The 20792-nt window shown below is 41.0% G+C and overlaps 1 long non-coding RNA gene across 2 annotated transcripts in view; it reads right to left on the reverse strand.

The window, feature by feature from the left end:
- LOC311523004 overlaps positions 1-19522 on the reverse strand; it is a 39974-nt gene extending 20452 nt beyond the window's left edge. The window contains exon 1 of one of the 2 annotated variants that reach the window (XR_014712234.1): positions 19440-19522. This is a non-coding gene — a long non-coding RNA (uncharacterized lncRNA). Of the gene's footprint in view, positions 1-14180; positions 14226-19439 lie in introns of those variants that run through there. The other variant, XR_014712235.1, reaches the window with a different exon arrangement.
- Between the last annotated feature and the right edge of the window lie 1270 nt (positions 19523-20792).

Here is a 20792-nt window from a genome sequence, read left to right on the forward strand (position 1 = left end):
GCTGCAGCCAGTGCAGTGATCAAGATGAATACAAGCGAAGCTGTGTGGGTGAGGACTTTGGGGCAGGGGGAGGGGTTCCTTTGCTCTGCCAGAGGATTTACAGATCATGAGGGGCCCTCCTGGTGCTATAGATATTTTAAGATTAACCTTAGGCTGAGTTGAACTGGAAGAAGTGATTTGCCTCCTGCCAGGTTAAGGTGATAATGGAAGGGATGAAATCTGACTGTGGCCGGGGTCCCAGTGTGGGCCAGCTATGGTCACTCAATTAGGGTGAACTGCAATGAATGGGGCAGCCAAATCCCCCAAAGCTGGTGGATATTCCAGGATCTAGATTTACAAAGCCTCATAAAACATAAGCCTCTTTATTACCTTACTGGTTACTCAGAAGTCCAAATAACACAGTTCCTTTAAAGTGATCCAGCCTCAGGCCTCCAGCCAGGTGCCCAATATGGTGTCAAATATGAAGATTTCTGAAAATCTTATTTCATCATATAAAAGAAAAGGTCCTACCATTCCCAAAGGATTGGACATATTACCTCCCAGGTTAATGAATGTTTCAGATCTTACCCAAATACATGCTACAGCCAATTCTTATTAACTAAACTAAATTTATTACAAATCGAGAGAGCGCGTATGGCTAAAAGATCAATATACATACAGACATGAGTTCAATCCATTTAGGTGAAGATTCATAGCAGAGATGGTGAGCTCTGTAGTTTCAAAAAGTTCTTTTAGAAATAGTTCATAGGTTATCGTCCAATGTCCAAATATCATATTCAGGGCGTACCAGTATAACCAGGACCACAGTCTCGCAACACAAATTTCCCCTGATGAAGCTTAAGCAGATCTGAGATGATCACGACCCCAGGTTGTCTTATACAGTGTCCTAGCATCCACTTGACCACACAGTCCTGGTTAAACAATAGGCTTTTGATGTAACCTTTTGCTTTCCAAACACCACCAGTAATTAGTTACACAAATTAACATAGGGCAATTTATCCATTAGGCAGTCTATTACAAACTTCAGAGAGACACATAGACAATGACATTTTACCTAAGATTAATCCAAATGTTAATATTCCCTTTTGATCTCTGAATCAATAGGTATAGTGACAGACAGCAGCTGTCTGTTTACTGTTAGCATCTAAGATACACACAATTAGTATTACTTCTAACAATATAGGTTTGCATTTCAAAGTTCTAGCCTATTTAGCAAGAATGGCCCTAATTATCATTCACATACCTTTCTAACATGACTTTAAAGGTGGGATTTAGGTCATTCAGCCTGCAAGCTGTTTAACCCTTTCTAGCCATGCGTCACGCTGAGGTTGGCAGGAAGGGTGATGTTAATTAAAACATTCCTGTTACCTCTCTACATTTATGTGGCATATGTGTATCCTGCTTCTGGCAAATTGTCAATTAAATTGACAGGATATTTTTTTTCAGATGCTGGAGGGAAATAAATGTAACATAGTGAAGAGAAGTATAGTTTAATCTACCAGTTAAAGAAGGGGCCTTGGGGATGGTATGCTCAGAAACTTTCTTGTTGGTGTGACAAATTGGAAAAATGTCTGTACTATTTCTTATTAATATTATGTATGACCCTGTTCAATTTGATATTGTTACATCCCTGAGCGTGTATAATCAGATCAACGGAGGCTGTGAAGAGGGGTTGTTTAGGAGCCCAGCAAAGGTAAAACAATGACACAGATAAGACAGCCTCTCAGGTACCCACTGCACAAGAGTTAAGGGCTTGTTTATACTGGCACTTTACAGCACTGCAACTCCCCCCACCCCCCATCCCCACCCCGAGCGCTGCAAGTTGCAGCGCTGTAAAGCACCGGTGTAGACAGTGCACCAGTTCTGGTAGCCGCGCTCCCAGTGCTGGCAGCTACGCCCCTCAGGGAGGTGGTTTTTTAGAGCCCTGGGAGAGCTCTCTCCCAGCGCTCCGCTGCGACCACACAAGCCATGTTAAAGTGCTGCCACAGCAGCACTTCAACGTTTTCAGTGACGATGTGCCCTAAGATTACAATGGATATGCCAACAGCTGGGGAAAGGAAATCCCTCACTAGCACGATCCAAGTTAACATGTTTTTTTTTTTTCTCTTCCCAAGGGTAAGGTTGAGATTGAGAGACCCTGAGGGGTTAAACTGGTGCCCCCTGACAGAAAGGTGCAGGGACTAGTCATCTCAGCTGGGAGCTGATAGACAGACACAGAGTAAGCATGATGGAGTCTGACACAGCAACTTGAGAGTCCTGGTCAGTATTAAGCAGGCAGTAACTTGGTGCCCAAAGAAAATTGGGAAACACCACGGTTAAGTCATGCTTACCTAGGTGCTTGAGGGAAATGCCAAGCAAAAGACAATATGCATATAAGTCTCTGTTATTTTTAAATCTACTTCTGTAATCCCTGCATACCACTTGGGAAAAAAATCATACTTTGTTTTGGAGACACTGCTTCCTTTTCACTACATAATATTACTGTCTACAGGTCCCTAGAAGACATCTCTGCCAGGGTCCATGTCTACTAAGTAACATGACTGGTATTTAGGGAGGTGAAACCAAGAGATCCAGTTAGACAGTGGTTGGATTGCAGGATTCCACCCCAAAGAGAGGTGGAGGTACAAGCCTGCCATTTGAATGGAGTGCATTCAGGGGACTGGAAAAAGTTCTCAGAAGAGGGTGACCTACAAGATGTTTGTGGTTTTTAATGTTCATAGGGTTCCCATGGAATGCATAAGGGAATGTCACTTTTTCCAATAATGTTGGAAAATAAGTAACAGGAGAAAAATGGGGGAACTGATGGGAACTGAAAAAAGAAATGCCTTTATAAAAGTATTTTGCTCACAACAATCCGAGGTTCCTTTTTACTTGCAAAGAGCATTATACTGCATCTCCCTTTGTCAAATTCAGGCAACTGCATTCCAGCAGGTTGGTTCACAGTTTAGGAAAGTGCTATACCAGGAAGTCCTTCAGAAATATTTTTCTGAATGTCATTTTGAAGTTTTGATTTCTTCAAATTATTTTACCTCCAAAATAAGAAAATTCCATTCAGAAATTGGGATGTATGGTGGCAGGTATTTTATGGAAAACTGTATTGAAGGGGCAATCTATGAGCCTGAAGCAAGAACCTAATCAATAAAGCCTGTCTGTGGAAAGGTGGCTAAGGCTGTCATATTTGGCAGTCATATTTGCTGACCACAAAATTTTTGCATGGCCTTTTTTACGGACACTTGGTTCCGGTGTTAAGATGCCTTAGGACTGTGCATCTACTTCTATAAGGAAGGATGGAGTTTTCCAAAAATGGTCTTGGAGATACTTGCAATAGTTAATGAAAGAGGCTTTTTTTATATTATTATGGCAGAACTGGCGCACATCTTGTTTTCAGGCACTGGAAGAATCACTTGACACTTTAGTTTGAACTATTTTTGCCACCATTCAATGATTAGCAATGGCGAAGAAAAAATGGATGAGTGAGGAAAGATGTAGGTTAGCATCAGGGCCTATGATATGTAATTTACTTTTTAGCTATCTGCAGAGTGGTCTGGAGTATTGAGAGTAAGGCTATGTCTATTGTGACACTGAGCCAGAAAGGGCTAAGACATATTAGGAAAGTATGTAAATGGTAATTAGGGCTATTCCTTATAAATAACTAGAAAAGTTGTGTTAGATAGACTAGAGTTTTGAAATGTAGGCTTGTATTGTTAAAGAATTGGAAGAAGATAGTGTTTTTAGTAGTCTGTGTTTACCTGTATCTTATTACAGGTTAACAATGTAACCAGACGGTTCCTGTCTGTCGCTATGTTTTATTGATTCAAAGATCAAAAGGGAATATTTAACATTTAGATGAACTGTGAATGTAGTAATATCACTGTCTTAATTTCTCTTTGAAGTATGTAATAAGCTACCTGTAAATGGCAGAAAACGGGCAGTTGCCTTATGCTAATCCACGTAGCTAATTACTGGTGATGCTTAGGAAATATGAGGTCTATTTCAAAGCTACAATGCTTCATCTATTATTCACCTACTGTCAAGAGGCTACCAGAGAACTATAAAAAGAACTCCTGGGCCCTGATTCTGAATCTCATATCTGCTTAAGCTTCATCAGGGGAAATTTGAGTTGCAAGACGGAGGTCCCCAGTTCCAGTCTGGATGACCCTGATTTTGGACATTGGACTATATATCCTATGGAACTTATTCTGAAAGAACTTTTTGCAACTCTAAAGCTCACCATCTCTACTGTGAAACTGACCTAAGAACTCTATTCATACCTGTGTGTATAATGATCTTTTAACCTATACTCTCTCTCTCTCTCTTTTAATAAATCTTAGTTTAGTTAATAGGAATTGGCTGTAAACATGTATTTGTGTAAGATCTCAAATATTCATTGACCTGGTGGGTAATGTGTCCGATTCTTTGGGATTGGTAGAACTTTTAGTATGATGAACAGGATTTTCAGTAATCATCATATTTGACTTGGCTATCTGGGTGGGAGCCCAAGGATGTGATGCTTTAAGGGAGGTGTGTTTTTTGGCTTCTGGGTAACCAGTAAGGTATTTAGAAACTGTTTTGTTGCTGGTTTGGTGATCTAATAATTAGAAATAACCTCCAGTTCTGGGGATCATGTGCCCCATTCTTTGCAGTGTGCCCTGATTGAGCAATCTCAGTGTGGGCCCCTTGAAACCCGTCACATCTACACTACCACTTCTGTCGGTACAATGTGTGTCTTTCAGGGATGTGAATAAACCACTCCCGAGTGACGTACTTTATACTGACCTAAGCACCCATGCAGACAGCTCTATGTTAGTGACAGGTTTCAGAGTAACAGCCGTGTTAGTCTGTATTCGCAAAAAGAAAAGGAGTACTTGTGGCACCTTAGAGACTAACCAATTTATTTGAGCATAAGCTTTCGTGAGCTACAGCTCACTTCATCGGATGCATACCATGGAAACTGCAGCAGACTTTATATATACACAGAGAATATGAAACAATACCTCCTCCCACCCCACTGTCCTGCTGGTAATAGCTTATCTAAAGTGATCATCAGGTGGGCCATTTCCAGCACAAATCCAGGTTTGCTCACCCTCCACCCCCCCACACAAATTCACTCTCCTGCTGGTGATAGCCCATTCAAAGTGACAACTCTTTACACAATGTGCATGACAATCAAGTTGGGCTATTTCCTGCACAAATCCAGGTTTTCTCACATCCCCCCCCACCCCCATACACACACAAACTCACTCTTCTGCTGGTAATAGCTCATCCAAACTGACCACTCTCCAAGTTTAAATCCAAGTTAAACCAGAACATCTGGGGGGGGGGGGTAGGAAAAAACAAGAGGACACAGGCTACCTTGCATAATGACTTAGCCACTCCCAGTCTCTATTTAAGCCTAAATTAATAGTATCCAATTTGCAAATGAATTCCAATTCAGCAGTTTCTCGCTGGAGTCTGGATTTGAAGTTTTTTTGTTTTAAGATAGCGACCTTCATGTCTGTGAGAGAGCTTAGTGAGAGAGCTTCTCCCAGAGACACAGCTACTGCCGCTGTCAATTAATTATGTCGACAGGAGAGCTCTCTCCAGTGAGCTTAGAGTGGCTACAGCTGTGCCGCCGTGCCTCTTTAAGCTCTCTAGTGTAGACATAACCTAAATATTGGGCGTCTTTTATATCTGAGTACTGTGCTTGTGATTAATTTTTGGTTATTGTTTTAAGTCTTTAATGAACATGCAAAGATAAACATACTGATTAATTTTCAGTGTTAAAAGGAAACAACTCAATTTTTTACTGCTGTCACATAGCAATAGGAAAACATATCTGGTATCAAATTTGTCCATCATTTTGCTCTGCTTTCTGACAGAATTGACAAAATAGTGAGGTGCAAACTCAGAAAAGTTCAGAGTTTGGGTTTGGATGCTCATCAGAAGTTAATCCTTTCTGCCCTCCTTGTGTCTGCAAAATTAGGCTGCAACTTTCATAAGTGCAATTTTCCTGCAATATTGCTGGCACATCTGCTTTTGGGTCTGAACTGTAAACTGCACATGGAATAATGTATACAGACTTTTCAGAACCTTAAAGCTTTGCTTGAGGTTCAGTTCTAAAAATGGAAAATTTTAGGAAATTCTTATGGAATTTGAACTGGTTTGACTACTTTTATCAAACACTTTTCAGAATTCTTGGGACAAATACACAAATTCATCAGCTTCAATGCAAATGTTACCCAAAGCCGTCTGATAATAACTCAGGTTAAAACTAGGGTCACTTTTGCAGGAAAAAGGAAAGAAGAGGAAAACTACCCTCCAATAATCACAACCAATATCTGCTGAAGGAGAAAGAAGATGGACCAGTATGTAGGGCAGGTGCTGATTTAGGTGATCTGGGTTCAAGTTCCGACTGTACCACAGACTTCCTGTATGGTTTTAGGCAAGTCACTTAGATGCTGTGCCTCAGTTTCCATCTGTAAAATGGGGATAATAGTCCCTACTTCACAAGCATATTGAATACAATAACAATACAAGATTTTTAAGACAAGTGTAATTGTTTAATCACCAGGCTTCCATGAGAAAGAATAGTAATGAAAGATCAGCCTGGATTATTGCAATAACAAGAGCCTGCAGAGGATTTTGGAAAGTCAGGAGGCTGCCAAGAGTTATCAAGCAAAAGCTTTATCTAAAAGCTACCAAATCTGGCAAAGAAATAAATGACTCTTTAGTCACAAGATCACCCCCAAAAACTGACTAGACAAATGAACCAACTGGTAAGCACAATGAAACATGAACAAGGGTTAACTAATGCACAGCAGGATAGAGGGGAAGTTGACAAGAATGATGAAGTACTTGAAATAGAATTAGAAATTAAATGAATTGTTAGAATTTGTAAATGTAACATCCATTTCTACTTATCTTTTAAAATATTACTTTATCTGAATTCCTGGAAAAGGGCAAATTGTCTGAAATAACAATACACATAAAAGGGTGTAGGACACTTTTCAATCATGCTCATTATAGAGGAAAGGAGGACTTGTGGCACCTTAGAGACTAACCAATTTATTAGAGCATAAGCTTTCGTGAGCTACAGCTCACTTCCTCAGATGCATATCGTGGAAACTGCAGCAGGCTTTATATATACACAGAGAATATGAAACAATACCTATTCCCACCCCACTGTCCTGCTGGTAATAGCTTATCTAAAGTGATTTCCAGCACAAATCCAGGTTTTCTCACCCTCCACCCCCCCACACAAATTCACTCTCCTGCTGGTGATAGCCCATCCAAAGTGACAACTCTTTACACAATGTGCATGACAATCAAGCTGGGCTATTTCCTGCATAAATCCAGGTTCTCACATCCCCCCACCCCCATACACACACAAACTCACTCTCCTGCTGGTAATAGCTCATCCAAACTGACCACTCTTCAAGTTAAAATCCAAGTTAAACCAGAACATCTGGGGGGGGGGGGTAGGAAAAAACAAGAGGAAACAGGCTACCTTGCATAATGACTTAGCCACTCCAAGTCTCTATTTAAGCCTAAATTAATAGTATCCAATTTGCAAATGAATTCCAATTCAGCAGTTTCTCGCTGGAGTCTGGATTTGAAGTTTTTTTGTTTTAAGATAGCGACCTTCATGTCTGTGATCGCGTGACCAGAGAGATTGAAGTGTTCTCCGACTGGTTTATGAATGTTACAATTCTTGACATCTGATTTGTGTCCATTTATTCTTTTACGTAGAGACTGTCCAGTTTGACCAATGTACATGGCAGAGGGGCATTGCTGGCACATGATGGCATATATCACATTGGTGGATGTGCAGGTGAACGAGCCTCTGATAGTGTGGCTGATGTTATTAGGCCCTGTGATGGTGTCCCCTGAATAGATATGTGGGCACAGTTGGCAACGGGCTTTGTTGCAAGGATAAGTTCCTGGGTTAGTGGTTCTGTTGTGTGGTATGTGGTTGTTGGTGAGTATTTGCTTCAGGTTGCGGGGCTGTCTGTAGGCAAGGACTGGCCTGTCTCCCAAGATTTGTGAGAGTGTTGGGTCATCCTTTAGGATAGGTTGTAGATCCTTAATAATGCGTTGGAGGGGTTTTAGTTGGGGGCTGAAGGTGACGGCTAGTGGCGTTCTGTTATTTTCTTTGTTAGGCCTGTCCTGTAGTAGGTAACTTCTGGGAACTCTTCTGGCTCTATCAATCTGTTTCTTTACTTCTGCAGGTGGGTATTGTAGTTGTAAGAAAGCTTGACAGAGATCTTGTAGGTGTTTGTCTCTGTCTGAGGGGTTGGAGCAAATGCGGTTGTATCGCAGAGCTTGGCTGTAGACGATGGATCGTGTGGTGTGGTCAGGGTGAAAGCTGGAGGCATGCAGGTAGGAATAGCGGTCAGTAGGTTTCCGGTATAGGGTGGTGTTTATGTGACCATTGTTTATTAGCACTGTAGTGTCCAGGAAGTGGATCTCTTGTGTGGACTGGACCAGGCTGAGGTTGGTGGTGGGATGGAAATTGTTGAAATCATGGTGGAATTCCTCAAGGGCTTCTTTTCCATGGGTCCAGATGATGAAGATGTCATCAATATAGCGCAAGTAGAGTAGGGGCTTTAGGGGACGAGAGCTGAGGAAGCGTTGTTCTAAATCAGCCATAAAAATGTTGGCATACTGTGGGGCCATGCGGGTACCCATAGCAGTGCCGCTGATCTGAAGGTATACATTGTCCCCAAATGTGAAGTAGTTATGGGTAAGGACAAAGTCACAAAGTTCAGCCACCAGGTTAGCCGTGACATTATCGGGGATAGGAAGTGAGCTGTAGCTCACGAAAGCTTATGCTCTAATAAATTGGTTAGTCTCTAAGGTGCCACAAGTCCTCCTTTTCTTTTTGCGAATACAGACTAACACGGCTGCTACTCTGAAACCTGTCATTATGCAAGGCACTGCATTTAGCCGTATGGAGTGGAAATCTATCAACTGCATGAAAAAACTTGTACAGATACAGACAGACATCATCTTCCTTTCCAAATGCAAACAGATGGACATCGTACCAAAAGGACTGAAGGTAAAAAATCCATTACAATCTACATACCACACAGACTATGCTGACAGCTTGTGCCACACGCTCTCAAAGAAACTGCGGAATCACCTGATCAACATCCTCTACAGCAAACAGGGAAAGATTAAGAATGAGCTCTCAAAAATGGATACTCTCATAAAAAACCAACCTTCCACACAAACTTCCTCGTGGCTGGATTTTACTAAAACTAGACAAGCCATTTACAACGCACATTTTGCTTCTCTACAAAAGAAAAAGGACACTAAACTTTCTAAACTACTACATGCTACAAGGGGCCACAGCAATGGTTCCCTCAACCCACCTAGCAATATTGTTAACCTATCCAACTATACTCTCAGCCCAGCAGAAGCAGCTGTTCTATCTCGGGGCCTCTCCTTCTGCCCCTCCACCCCCACGAACATGATACAGTTCTGTGGTGACCTAGAATCCTATTTTTGACGTCTCCGACTCAAGGAATATTTCCAAAATACCTCTGAACAGCATACTAATCCACAGAGGTCTCCCTACCAACACTACAGAAAGAGGGATTCTAGGTGGACTCCTCCTGAAGGTCGAAACAGCAGACTGGACTTCTACATAGAGTGCTTCCACCGACGTGCACGGGCTGAAATTGTGGAAAAGCAGCATCACTTGCCCCATAACCTCAGCCATGCGGAACGCAATGCCATCCACAGCCTCAGAAACAACTCTGACATCATAATCAAAAAGGCTGACAAAGGAGGTGCTGTTGTCGTCATGAATAGGTCGGAATATGAACAAGAGGCTGCTCGGCAGCTCTCCAACACGAGTTTCTACAAGCCATTACCCTCTGATCCCACTGAGAGTTACCAAAAGCAACTACAGCATTTGCTCAAGAAACTTCCTGAAAAAGCACAAGATCAAATCCGCACAGACACACCCCTGGAACCCCGACCTGGGATATTCTATCTACTACCCAAGATCCATAAACCTGGAAATCCTGGGCGCCCCATCATCTCAGGCATTGGCACCCTGACAGCAGGATTGTCTGGCTATGTAGACTCCCTCCTCAGGCCCTACGCTACCAGCACTCCCAGCTACCTTCGAGACACCACTGACTTCCTGAGGAAACTACAATCCATCGGTGATCTTCCTGATAACACCATCCTGGCCACTATGGATGTAGAAGCCCTCTACACCAACATTCCACACAAAGATGGACTACAAGCCGTCAAGAACACTATCCCCGATAATGTCACGGCTAACCTGGTGGCTGAACTTTGTGACTTTGTCCTTACCCATAACTACTTCACATTTGGGGACAATGTATACCTTCAGATCAGCGGCACTGCTATGGGTACCCGCATGGCCCCACAGTATGCCAACATTTTTATGGCTGATTTAGAACAACGCTTCCTCAGCTCTCGTTCCCTAAAGCCCCTACTCTACTTGCGCTATATTGATGACATCTTCATCATCTGGACCCATGGAAAAGAAGCCCTTGAGGAATTCCACCATGATTTCAACAATTTCCATCCCACCACCAACCTCAGCCTGGTCCAGTCCACACAAGAGATCCACTTCCTGGACACTACAGTGCTAATAAACAATGGTCACATAAACACCACCCTATACCGGAAACCTACTGACCGCTATTCCTACCTGCATGCCTCCAGCTTTCACCCTGACCACACCACACGATCCATCGTCTACAGCCAAGCTCTGCGATACAACCGCATTTGCTCCAACCCCTCAGACAGAGACAAACACCTACAAGATCTCTGTCAAGCTTTCTTACAACTACAATACCCACCTGCAGAAGTAAAGAAACAGATTGATAGAGCCAGAAGAGTTCCCAGAAGTTACCTACTACAGGACAGGCCTAACAAAGAAAATAACAGAACGCCACTAGCCGTCACCTTCAGCCCCCAACTAAAACCCCTCCAACGCATTATTAAGGATCTACAACCTATCCTAAAGGATGACCCAACACTCTCACAAATCTTGGGAGACAGGCCAGTCCTTGCCTACAGACAGCCCCGCAACCTGAAGCAAATACTCACCAACAACCACATACCACACAACAGAACCACTAACCCAGGAACTTATCCTTGCAACAAAGCCCGTTGCCAACTGTGCCCACATATCTATTCAGGGGACACCATCACAGGGCCTAATAACATCAGCCACACTATCAGAGGCTCGTTCACCTGCACATCCACCAATGTGATATATGCCATCATGTGCCAGCAATGCCCCTCTGCCATGTACATTGGTCAAACTGGACAGTCTCTACGTAAAAGAATAAATGGACACAAATCAGATGTCAAGAATTGTAACATTCATAAACCAGTCGGAGAACACTTCAATCTCTCTGGTCACGCGATCACAGACATGAAGGTCGCTATCTTAAAACAAAAAAACTTCAAATCCAGACTCCAGCGAGAAACTGCTGAATTGGAATTCATTTGCAAATTGGATACTATTAATTTAGGCTTAAATAGAGACTTGGAGTGGCTAAGTCATTATGCAAGGTAGCCTGTTTCCTCTTGTTTTTTCCTACCCCCCCCCCCAGATGTTCTGGTTTAACTTGGATTTTAACTTGAAGAGTGGTCAGTTTGGATGAGCTATTACCAGCAGGAGAGTGAGTTTGTGTGTGTATGGGGGTGGGGGGATGTGAGAACCTGGATTTATGCAGGAAATAGCCCAGCTTGATTGTCATGCACATTGTGTAAAGAGTTGTCACTTTGGATGGGCTATCACCAGCAGGAGAGTGAATTTGTGTGGAGGGGTGGAGGGTGAGAAAACCTGGATTTGTGCTGGAAGTCACTTTAGATAAGCTATTACCAGCAGGACAGTGGGGTGGGAATAGGTATTGTTTCATATTCTCTGTGTATATATAAAGCCTGCTGCAGTTTCCACGATATGCATCTGAGGAAGTGAGCTGTAGCTCACGAAAGCTTATGCTCTAATAAATTGGTTAGTCTCTAAGGTGCCACAAGTCCTCCTTTTCTTTTTGCGAATACAGACTAACACGGCTGCTACTCTGAAACCTGTCATTATAGAGGACTATCTGGCAACACACTTTTCTCTTGTACTTATTTAGCTAATTTATCCACAGTGACAGTAACATATGCTTTCCCTTGAACACTCAAGGTCCCAATTCAGCAAGTTATTAAGCACATGCCTAACTTTAAGCACATCCTATGTCCTATGAGACTATTCAGATATTTAAAGTTAGGTGCAATATGACACATTTGGGGGAAAATGTAATGTGACTTTAAAAATCAGATTAGCCTAATCTGGGACTACAGCTACCAAAATATCTTAATCATGCTCAAATGGTCATTGCATGACCTCACTAGAGGGAAGAGTTAAAACTGTTAGGGAGTCCTAACTGTGCATGCCCCTTACATATTTGGATTTCTTCTAAAAACTTTAACTTTAACTGAATTTTCTGGATTTACAGTGCTTGTTTATGTGATCATTACAGTATCCTAGCACTGTATTTTACCCTAAATTTCTGATATGTACTGTCAACGTTAACTTTATATAAGCATAGTTTTTTATGGGGAATATATAAACAAAAACATATATTGCTGAAAAAAACAGGCCTTCCTTATTACACCTGCACAAATATTTGAGGGGCAAAGAGGATGGTAGGCAAAGATATGGCTACTTGCATTTACCCACTAGGGGAAGTCCCCATTTCTATCTGCAAATGATGATTGTGCCTGGAAGCATGTCACCCACGCTTACTACATTAAATTTCAGACACAAATTGGGAACTTATTTATGGCCTCTTTAAAAATCGGATGCCTAAAATATGCACTCTGATACCAAAGTGATGGGTGTCATAAAACAACTAGTACAGATATATTAGACTGGTAATTACCAAATCTTAAAATTAATTTCTCACCTACTAGGCCGAATGGGATCTCTCCCAGAAGAAAGTGATAAATAGAAAGTTTGAATCAGCATTAGTGATCTATATTTTAGCCATATCTTCAGTCATTTGAGATGAATGGCTCAAATACCTGCTCTAAATTATATTAACACACATTATGTGATGACAGGCCAAAAACAAGGTTTATTAATTATCTCAAAGATTGAATTTATAGTTGGATGGACCATCACCTAAGGTGTCACTCACAACCAGTGACTGAGGTAATTTATGAGAGGAAGTGACTCATTTAAAAAAAAAATCAATCTTGTTTCCAATGAGCTAAAGAATAGGTAAAGGGCTTCCAAGATTTGCTATCAGAAAGCAATATTTAGAATTCAGAATCTTTGGTGTGGGTTTTCTGGAATAAAGCATCTTATCTATGTCAAAACAGTATTTATATTCCACTGCATTCCAGGTGAATGAATGGTATTACCCATGGGAATAATACAAAACTAACAGAAGACTTTAAATAGAAACAGATCCCCTGCTTTGTCCCTCAATAGACACAAGAAGTAACAGGGATACAGATGCAAAAGAAAAGATTTTTCCTGGCAAGTGAGAGAGGTTCAAATAGAAATAATACTTAGCATGTAGTGCTTTTGCATGGCCAAAATGAAGTTCAAATGTATCATCTGATAAGTAGTTAATTCAAATAGTTTAAAATGAACTGTCAAGGTTCCTTCCCTACTCTGAACTCTAGGGTATAGATGTGGGGACCTGCATGAAAACCCCTTAAGCTTATTTTTACCAGCTTAGGTTAAAACTTCCCCAAGGTACAAACTATTTTACCTTTTTGCCCTTGGACTTTATTGATGCCAGCACCAAGCTTCTAACAAATATATAACCGGGAAAGAGCCCACTTGGAAACTTTCCCCCCCCCCAAATCCTCCCCAAACCCTAGACCCCCTTTCCTGGGAAGGCTTGATAAAAATCCTCACCAATTTGCATAGGTGAACACAGACCCAAACCCTTGGATCTTAAGAGCAATGAAAAAGCAATCAGGTTCTTAAAAGAAGAATTTTAATTGAAGAAAAATAAGTAAAAGAATCACCTCTGTACAATCAGGATGGTAAATACCTTACAGGGTAATCAGATTCAAAACGGGCAAAACCTTAAGTTACAAAAAGACACAAAAACAGGAATCTACATTCCATTCAGCACAACTTATTTTATCAGCCATTTAAACAAAACAGAATCTAACGCATATCTAGCTAGATTACTTACTAAGTTCTAAGACTCTATTCCTTTTCTGTTCCTGACAAAAGCATCACACACAGACAGAGAGAACCTTTGTTTCCTCCTCCCCCTAGCTTTGAAAGTATCTTGTCTCCTCATTGGTCATTTTGGTCAGGTGCCAGCGAGGTTATCCTAGCTTCTTAACCCTTTACAGGTGAAAAGGTTTTTCCTCTGGCCAGGAGGGATTTAAAGATGTTTACCCTTCCCTTTATGACATGAACCAATATGAAATTTAAAGGAAAGAAAATAAGATCATCAGGACATAGTTTTTTTAAATCAATGGGACTTAGGTGGCCAAATAAATAAATAAAATCCCATTCAGCACCTGTCTGCATCTTTAGGTATCTAATTACTTTAAAAATCTGTCCATGAGTTTTTCATGTTCTGTGTGTGTGTGTGTATTATATAAAATCTTCCTACTGTATTTTCCACTACATCCAGCCAATGAAGTGGGTTTTAGCCCATGAAAGCTTATGCACAAAAATACATTTGTTAGTCTCTAAGGTGCCACAAGTACTCCTCATTCTTTTTTCTAGTAGTGCAATGTGACATGACTAACGTCACAAGTGGTTTGTTTTTTCTCACATCCTTTCCCCAGAGGCAAAGTGGTGTATGCACTCTAGTATTTTCCCACAGCCCACACCAATACATACACACTTCCATGTGTTAATATTAGACAATGCAAATTCAAGGAAATGTGAAGTGAGGAGTGTTTCTGTAGAAGTTCAGTTTTCAGTCTGGAATCAGGCCTCATATTGTGGAGGAGACAAACTGAAGTTTTCGGTATTATTTATTATTTGCAATACCATAGCACCTAGGAGCCCTAGTCATGGTCCAGGACTCCAATGTGCTAGGAACAAAAAATATTCCCTACAGTTTCTAAGAGCTGAGGGCTTCATGCCCTGGTATGTTGCATTGCTGTAGTCCAGATGGAAGGTGATGTTTAACTTGTTTAAGTTAAGTCTAATGTTTAAGACATGTTTAACTGAGGCCATTCCCCATCAGGATGGTCTCCAAGACCCCAGATGGGAGAAATATCAGCCTCTGCTAGTAAGGCTATGAGAGCTTAGCATCAGTGAGGAATTCAAGAGCACTGCTCAACCACAGACTGAATTGGCCAATTGTGGGTGTGTACCTTCAACCAAAAGGAGACTTCACAGTGCCGCAAATTCCTCAAAGTGCTTTCCCATCCCCACCAGAATAACCTCAGACTTGCTTGGGCTATGCTTCAGTCTTCTTTATACATGAACTAATGTCCTCCAAATACACAGGGCCATCTTGGTGGTAGTGCTATATGGTGAAAGATAAGTAACGTTTAATTACTTAATTAGTAAACAAAGTGCTGTACTGTCTGCAGTAACCCACAATGTTGATTCAAGCACTATGGAATAGACTATGGTTGATGGAATAGACCTGTTATGAATTCAGTGGGCAAGGACCTCAGCTAAAGTAAACTAGCAGGCCTGCAATGAAGTCAAAGCAGCTACTCTCACTTACATCAGCTGAAGATCTGGCGCAGCATGGGTTGAATTTTTGTTTTTAATTTTACCTGTGGTGTTTGATGAAAAATTGTAAAATTAATAAAATAAATTTATTTGGAGTCTGATCAAAGCTTACTGAAGTCTATTTGAGTTCTTCTGTTAGCTTCAACAGGCTTCGGATCAGATCCTTGATGAAAAATACTTGACAAGTTCTTATTGGAATCCAACTTCCCTAGTCCTAACAAAAGTAGGATCTACTAACCATATACACCAGAAATTTTGCTTTCCTAGACAAATCAATATTATATAGTTTCTCTTAGCTAGCATGAATTCAAAATGGAACTAGTAATTGAGGTACTATCAGCACATTCATTAAGGAGGCAATGGCTAAGACACGGACTAGAGATCTGGGTTCTTGGCTCTGCCGTTGATTCGTTGTGTAACTTTTGGGAAATAACCTCTCTCTGCCTCACTTTTCTCATCTGTAAAATGGTGATTTTAATAATTCTGAATCACCTTTGTGAAGGAATGTAAGCTCTATGGACAAGAAATATCAATTGCTAATTAGTATCATTATTATGATTACTAAATGGGTTTTGGGGGAGTGAGATGTATTGCTTATTACTTTGGGGCATGCCAGACAAATTCCTCTTCTTCAGTATTTGTGGGAATATGAAAAAACAACAACAAAAATAATTTAAGACTCAAATAGCTGCTTCCTCCACTCAAGAAACAGCTGCTTTGAAAGTTCTAAAATTCAAACTCTGCTAAAATCACCAACAAAGTGTAGATTTATGATAAGTGATTTTTAACCAGTTCTGGGAGAAAATAAAACCTGTGTATGACTCATGCAGCTACAGCATATTCTTTGCTGAAAGTGGGAAACAAGAGTTTCTCAAATAGCTAGATATTTTTATTTTCCACCAGGGCTGGGCATATTAAGGTGCAATCAAAACCTTTATGGAAATCTCAGGCCATATCTTTATTGAAAAATGAAAAAGTTTGGTTCTTTTTGATCTATTGTTTTTTTGTAGGCACTCATATCTGTACTTAGGAAACAATATGCAATATGCCCAGCTCAACCAATGTAAGAGGTAGCATAAAATTTATGAGATTTTTTCAGCATGATTTTTCAGGCTCAATTAACATAACTGACTATTACAAGCAGCCAAGCTTTTGGATGTTCATCTGAACTGAAGCCCCTGAATATTTTGAGGTTCACCCATCACTTGAGTAAACAATCTGGAAAGAAAATCCCAAAGCATCCTGGAGTACACATAAACTTTGTAGGTTAAGCTCAAATTTACAAACTTTACTTTGGGACTAAATTCAAACATGAATGCTATGGTAATCTGGCCTAGAGTGAAATAAGTAGCAGCCTGGAATTTTCTTGAACTCCTGGAATAATGGTGGTAAGAACATTTGTGGAACCTACTGTATTAAAATTCTCATAGCTAATGCTATTAAAACTATATATGAATAGCAACATTAGCTTGGGCAATAGAAGGCTCTTATAATCACAGCATATTTGCAGTAGGTCAGCAAAGACTGCAACAAAACTTTAACATTCATTTAATTCTACTGGAAAAGTGGGAGCACAAATCTTTGCAAACATATTGGATTGTGAAAAACACCGCAGTCAGATACAATCTGTGTGTAATGTTATTAGAGATGGACACAAAATCCCAAATCCAACAACTCCTGAGCTTTGGGAGAAGTTTAATCAGCAGTCAAAATTGTGATTGTTCCCTTAAACGAAATGCCTGCAAAGTTAGAGAGCTTGGATCTAGGAGCGGTTCTGGCAGCCCAGGTGCTTCTTTCATTACTGTATCACCTAGTTGGTAATTATTAGATGTTCAGACATTACTTACTTTCTAGGAAGCCATCCCCTCAGTTTGTAGGAGTTTAGGAGGGAGTGGCCAGGGAATGCAGTTTATAAACCCTACATATATAGGGATCCACAAGGAAGTGAGCCTCTAGATAAGTTAGGCTTTTTGGTCTCTCCTCTGGCTTTCCAGACTCCCCTGCATGAGTTCGCAGCTTTTGACCCGAGATTGCAGGATTTTGGTCTGTTCTCTAGATTCCTGGACCACCCTGGCAAATCTGACTTTTAGCTAGAGACTTTAGTTTCTCCATCTTCAACCTCTGTGTATCAGGCTTCTTTAGCCATCTTCCAGGTTAGGGAAACCAGTGGGTGAGACTTCTTCCTCACCTTCCACTTACTAGCCAATCAGTCCTTTTTTTTTTTTTTGAGCTTATACTCAAATAAATTACTTAGGCTTGAATAGAGACTGGGAGTGGCTTAGTCATTATGCAAGGTAGCCTATTTCCCCTTGTTTTTTCCTACCTCCCCCCCCCCCCCCGACGTTCTTGTTAAACCCTGGATTTGTGCTGGAAATGGCCCACCTTGATTATCATGCACATTGTAGGGAGAGTGGTCACTTTGGATAAGCTATTACCAGCAGGAGAGTGAGTTGAGGGGGTGGGGGGAGAAAACCTGGATTTGTGCTGGAAATGGCCCAACTTGATTATCATACACATTGTAAGGAGAGTGATCACTTTAGATAAGCTATTACCAGCAGGAGAGTGGGGTGGGAGGAGGTATTTTTTTCATGCTTTGTGTGTATATAATAAGATCTTCTAAACTTTCCACAGTATGCATCCGATGAAGTGAGCTGTAGCTCACGAAAGCTTATGCTCAAATAAATTGGTTAGTCTCTAAGGTGCCACAAGTCCTCCTAGTCTTTTTTCTGTGCCATCAGCTCCTCCCATCTCTTTCAAAGAATGAAACCGGGGGAGTAACTTTGGGCAAAATGCACTGAGCAGCTGGCAAAGGAAGGAGGGAGTCACAGCAGCTGAGCAAGAAGCCCAGCCCAATCTGGTCTGTGTGAGTTGGTTGAATAGGTCATGGGGAGAGGGGAAAAGGAGGCACTGGGATAGCTAAAGAGATATGGGGCCAGATTCTGTTTTGCACTGGTAACTGTGATCAAACTTTGTACTGTGTAGAGTTGATGAGACAGAGAGATAGAGGCTGTTACAGATGACAGGAGCTACAGAGAAGACTCTCACACTAACCATGTAAAGACTGTCTGAATGGAGAAGGTTGGTGCCGTGAAGAGAGATGGGTACCATGACATAGGCTAGGACAATCTAGAGGCTTTTAAAAAAAAGAGCAGTGAGCAATTTATAGCTTGATATGGAAATGAATGGAAGCTAATAAAATTGTTGGAGGATTTGAGAAATATAGCTATAGAAAGAGTAATGGCTTTTTGCATTTGGATTTTATTTCAGTGCTATAAATGTAATCATTAGTTGAGCATGTATAGTACCTACAATATTTGATCTAAAGTTTCTGGCACTAATTTTTTTTCTAACTAAGAAAAAATAAGTGTTCACAATTTTTTTCTTATACTGACTTTATTTTATGAACACTAGCAGATAGATTTAGATAGGTAAGAAAGCTCAATTGTTTGCCAAGGTATCTGATGTAGCTACAGTGAATCATATTTTTTTTTTTTTGCCAAGGTATCTGATGTAGCTACAGTGAAGCTATATTTTTTTTATTAAAAAGCAGTTCCTGCCCAGCTCTAACTTTCATTCTTTATGTATATTGCACCAGTATTCAGCAGTAACAGTCAGGCTCAGCACCTATTGCGGTAGGTGCTGTACAAACTCATAAAAAAACCACAGCCTCCTTCCTGGAATGGCTTACAATGTAAAACATGATCCTGGAAAGAAATCCACAAGCACGGCCTCTTACACCCACCTTCCATGAGCCTCCGCATGACCAAATGAGTCCATGTTTGCAGACCTCCTTGCAGTACTCCCATTGGATTGATAGGAACAATTGCTGGCAGCACCCAAACAGGGGGAGGGGAATTAGGTTACTCAGTTGCACAACTGGTGGCTCGACAATATAATGAGAAACAATAAAATAACTTATATTTTTCTTTATCATCCTATCTGAACGCCTACTCGCTCCTGAGCTTTACTTGTCCCCAGTGCTCTATAACCCATATTCCATTTCCATAGAGTTAAATTTCACTTATTTTTAGTTTCAAACTTCCTTCCCCTTGTCCTCTCTCCTTTCTTCATTCATCTTGCTTTCCCTACCCTCAGCAATCCTCAGCCTCCATTCCAGAACCATTTAGTTCCTACCTCCCAAAAGACAATGTTTTCCCTGGCAATAATTTGCAGGTCGTTGCTAATGGCAGAGTGTTATCAGGATATGTTCCAGGGCCTGGGAGGATGCAAAAGTATGCCTGTCTTGCTGCTTGTTCCAGAGATACAGAGATATGGGAGATATGCAGTTGTAGTATACAGGTAGTCAAATGAAGCAGGCTAGTCTGAATCCCCTTTGTCAGCTACCAGAACCCCTATGCCCCTCCTACAGCTCTGATTCCCCCTTCTCAGTGGTAGATAGCACTCCTGTGCAAAATAAATCCATTTCACAGGAAAGCCAAGAGTAAACACCCTGAATTATCATAGGGAATGTGCTATTTCACTTGAGCTGGTTTAATAAACTGCTCCCTCTAGACAATGGGATGTAAAGGCCGGTCAATTGATTTGCCAAGTACTTAGCGACCTGCAGTAATAGCAGGTTGAGGGACCTGACAATGTGGATCATAATGTCAGACAGTGCGTCACTCCCACATTCTCAAATAGGTTCATGCACACAGCAATAAAGGCTGATCCAGCACTAACTCACAGAAGGAGTCTCATTGAGATCATTGGGTTATTACCAGTATGAAGAATTTGCAAGACCATTCCCTAAAGATCAGCCCTTTACTCATATGAGAAATCTTGAAATGAATGGGAGTACTTTACCTGAGTGAGAAGTACAAGAATGGACACTAAATGCAGCCAAAAAATCTAAAATATCCCTTAGGTAATTTTGTGCCCCTCGTCTCTTATTGAACTCACACACAACTAAAAGCACAGTGTGATATATGAATTTATCTATTGATGTATATGAATGAATAAGCCAGTAAAATAAATTTGACAGAACTGAAAGATTGCTAAGTCTTTTGCTGCATGAAGACAACATTGTACAGTACATAGCATACAATGTTATCAGCTTGCATGTTAATTTGATTATGTTGGAATCAATCACTTGCCC

The sequence above is a fragment of the Lepidochelys olivacea genome (assembly GCF_965140295.1).
Source record: "Lepidochelys olivacea isolate rLepOli2 genome assembly, chromosome: 6".
Lineage (NCBI taxonomy): Eukaryota > Metazoa > Chordata > Testudines > Cheloniidae > Lepidochelys > Lepidochelys olivacea.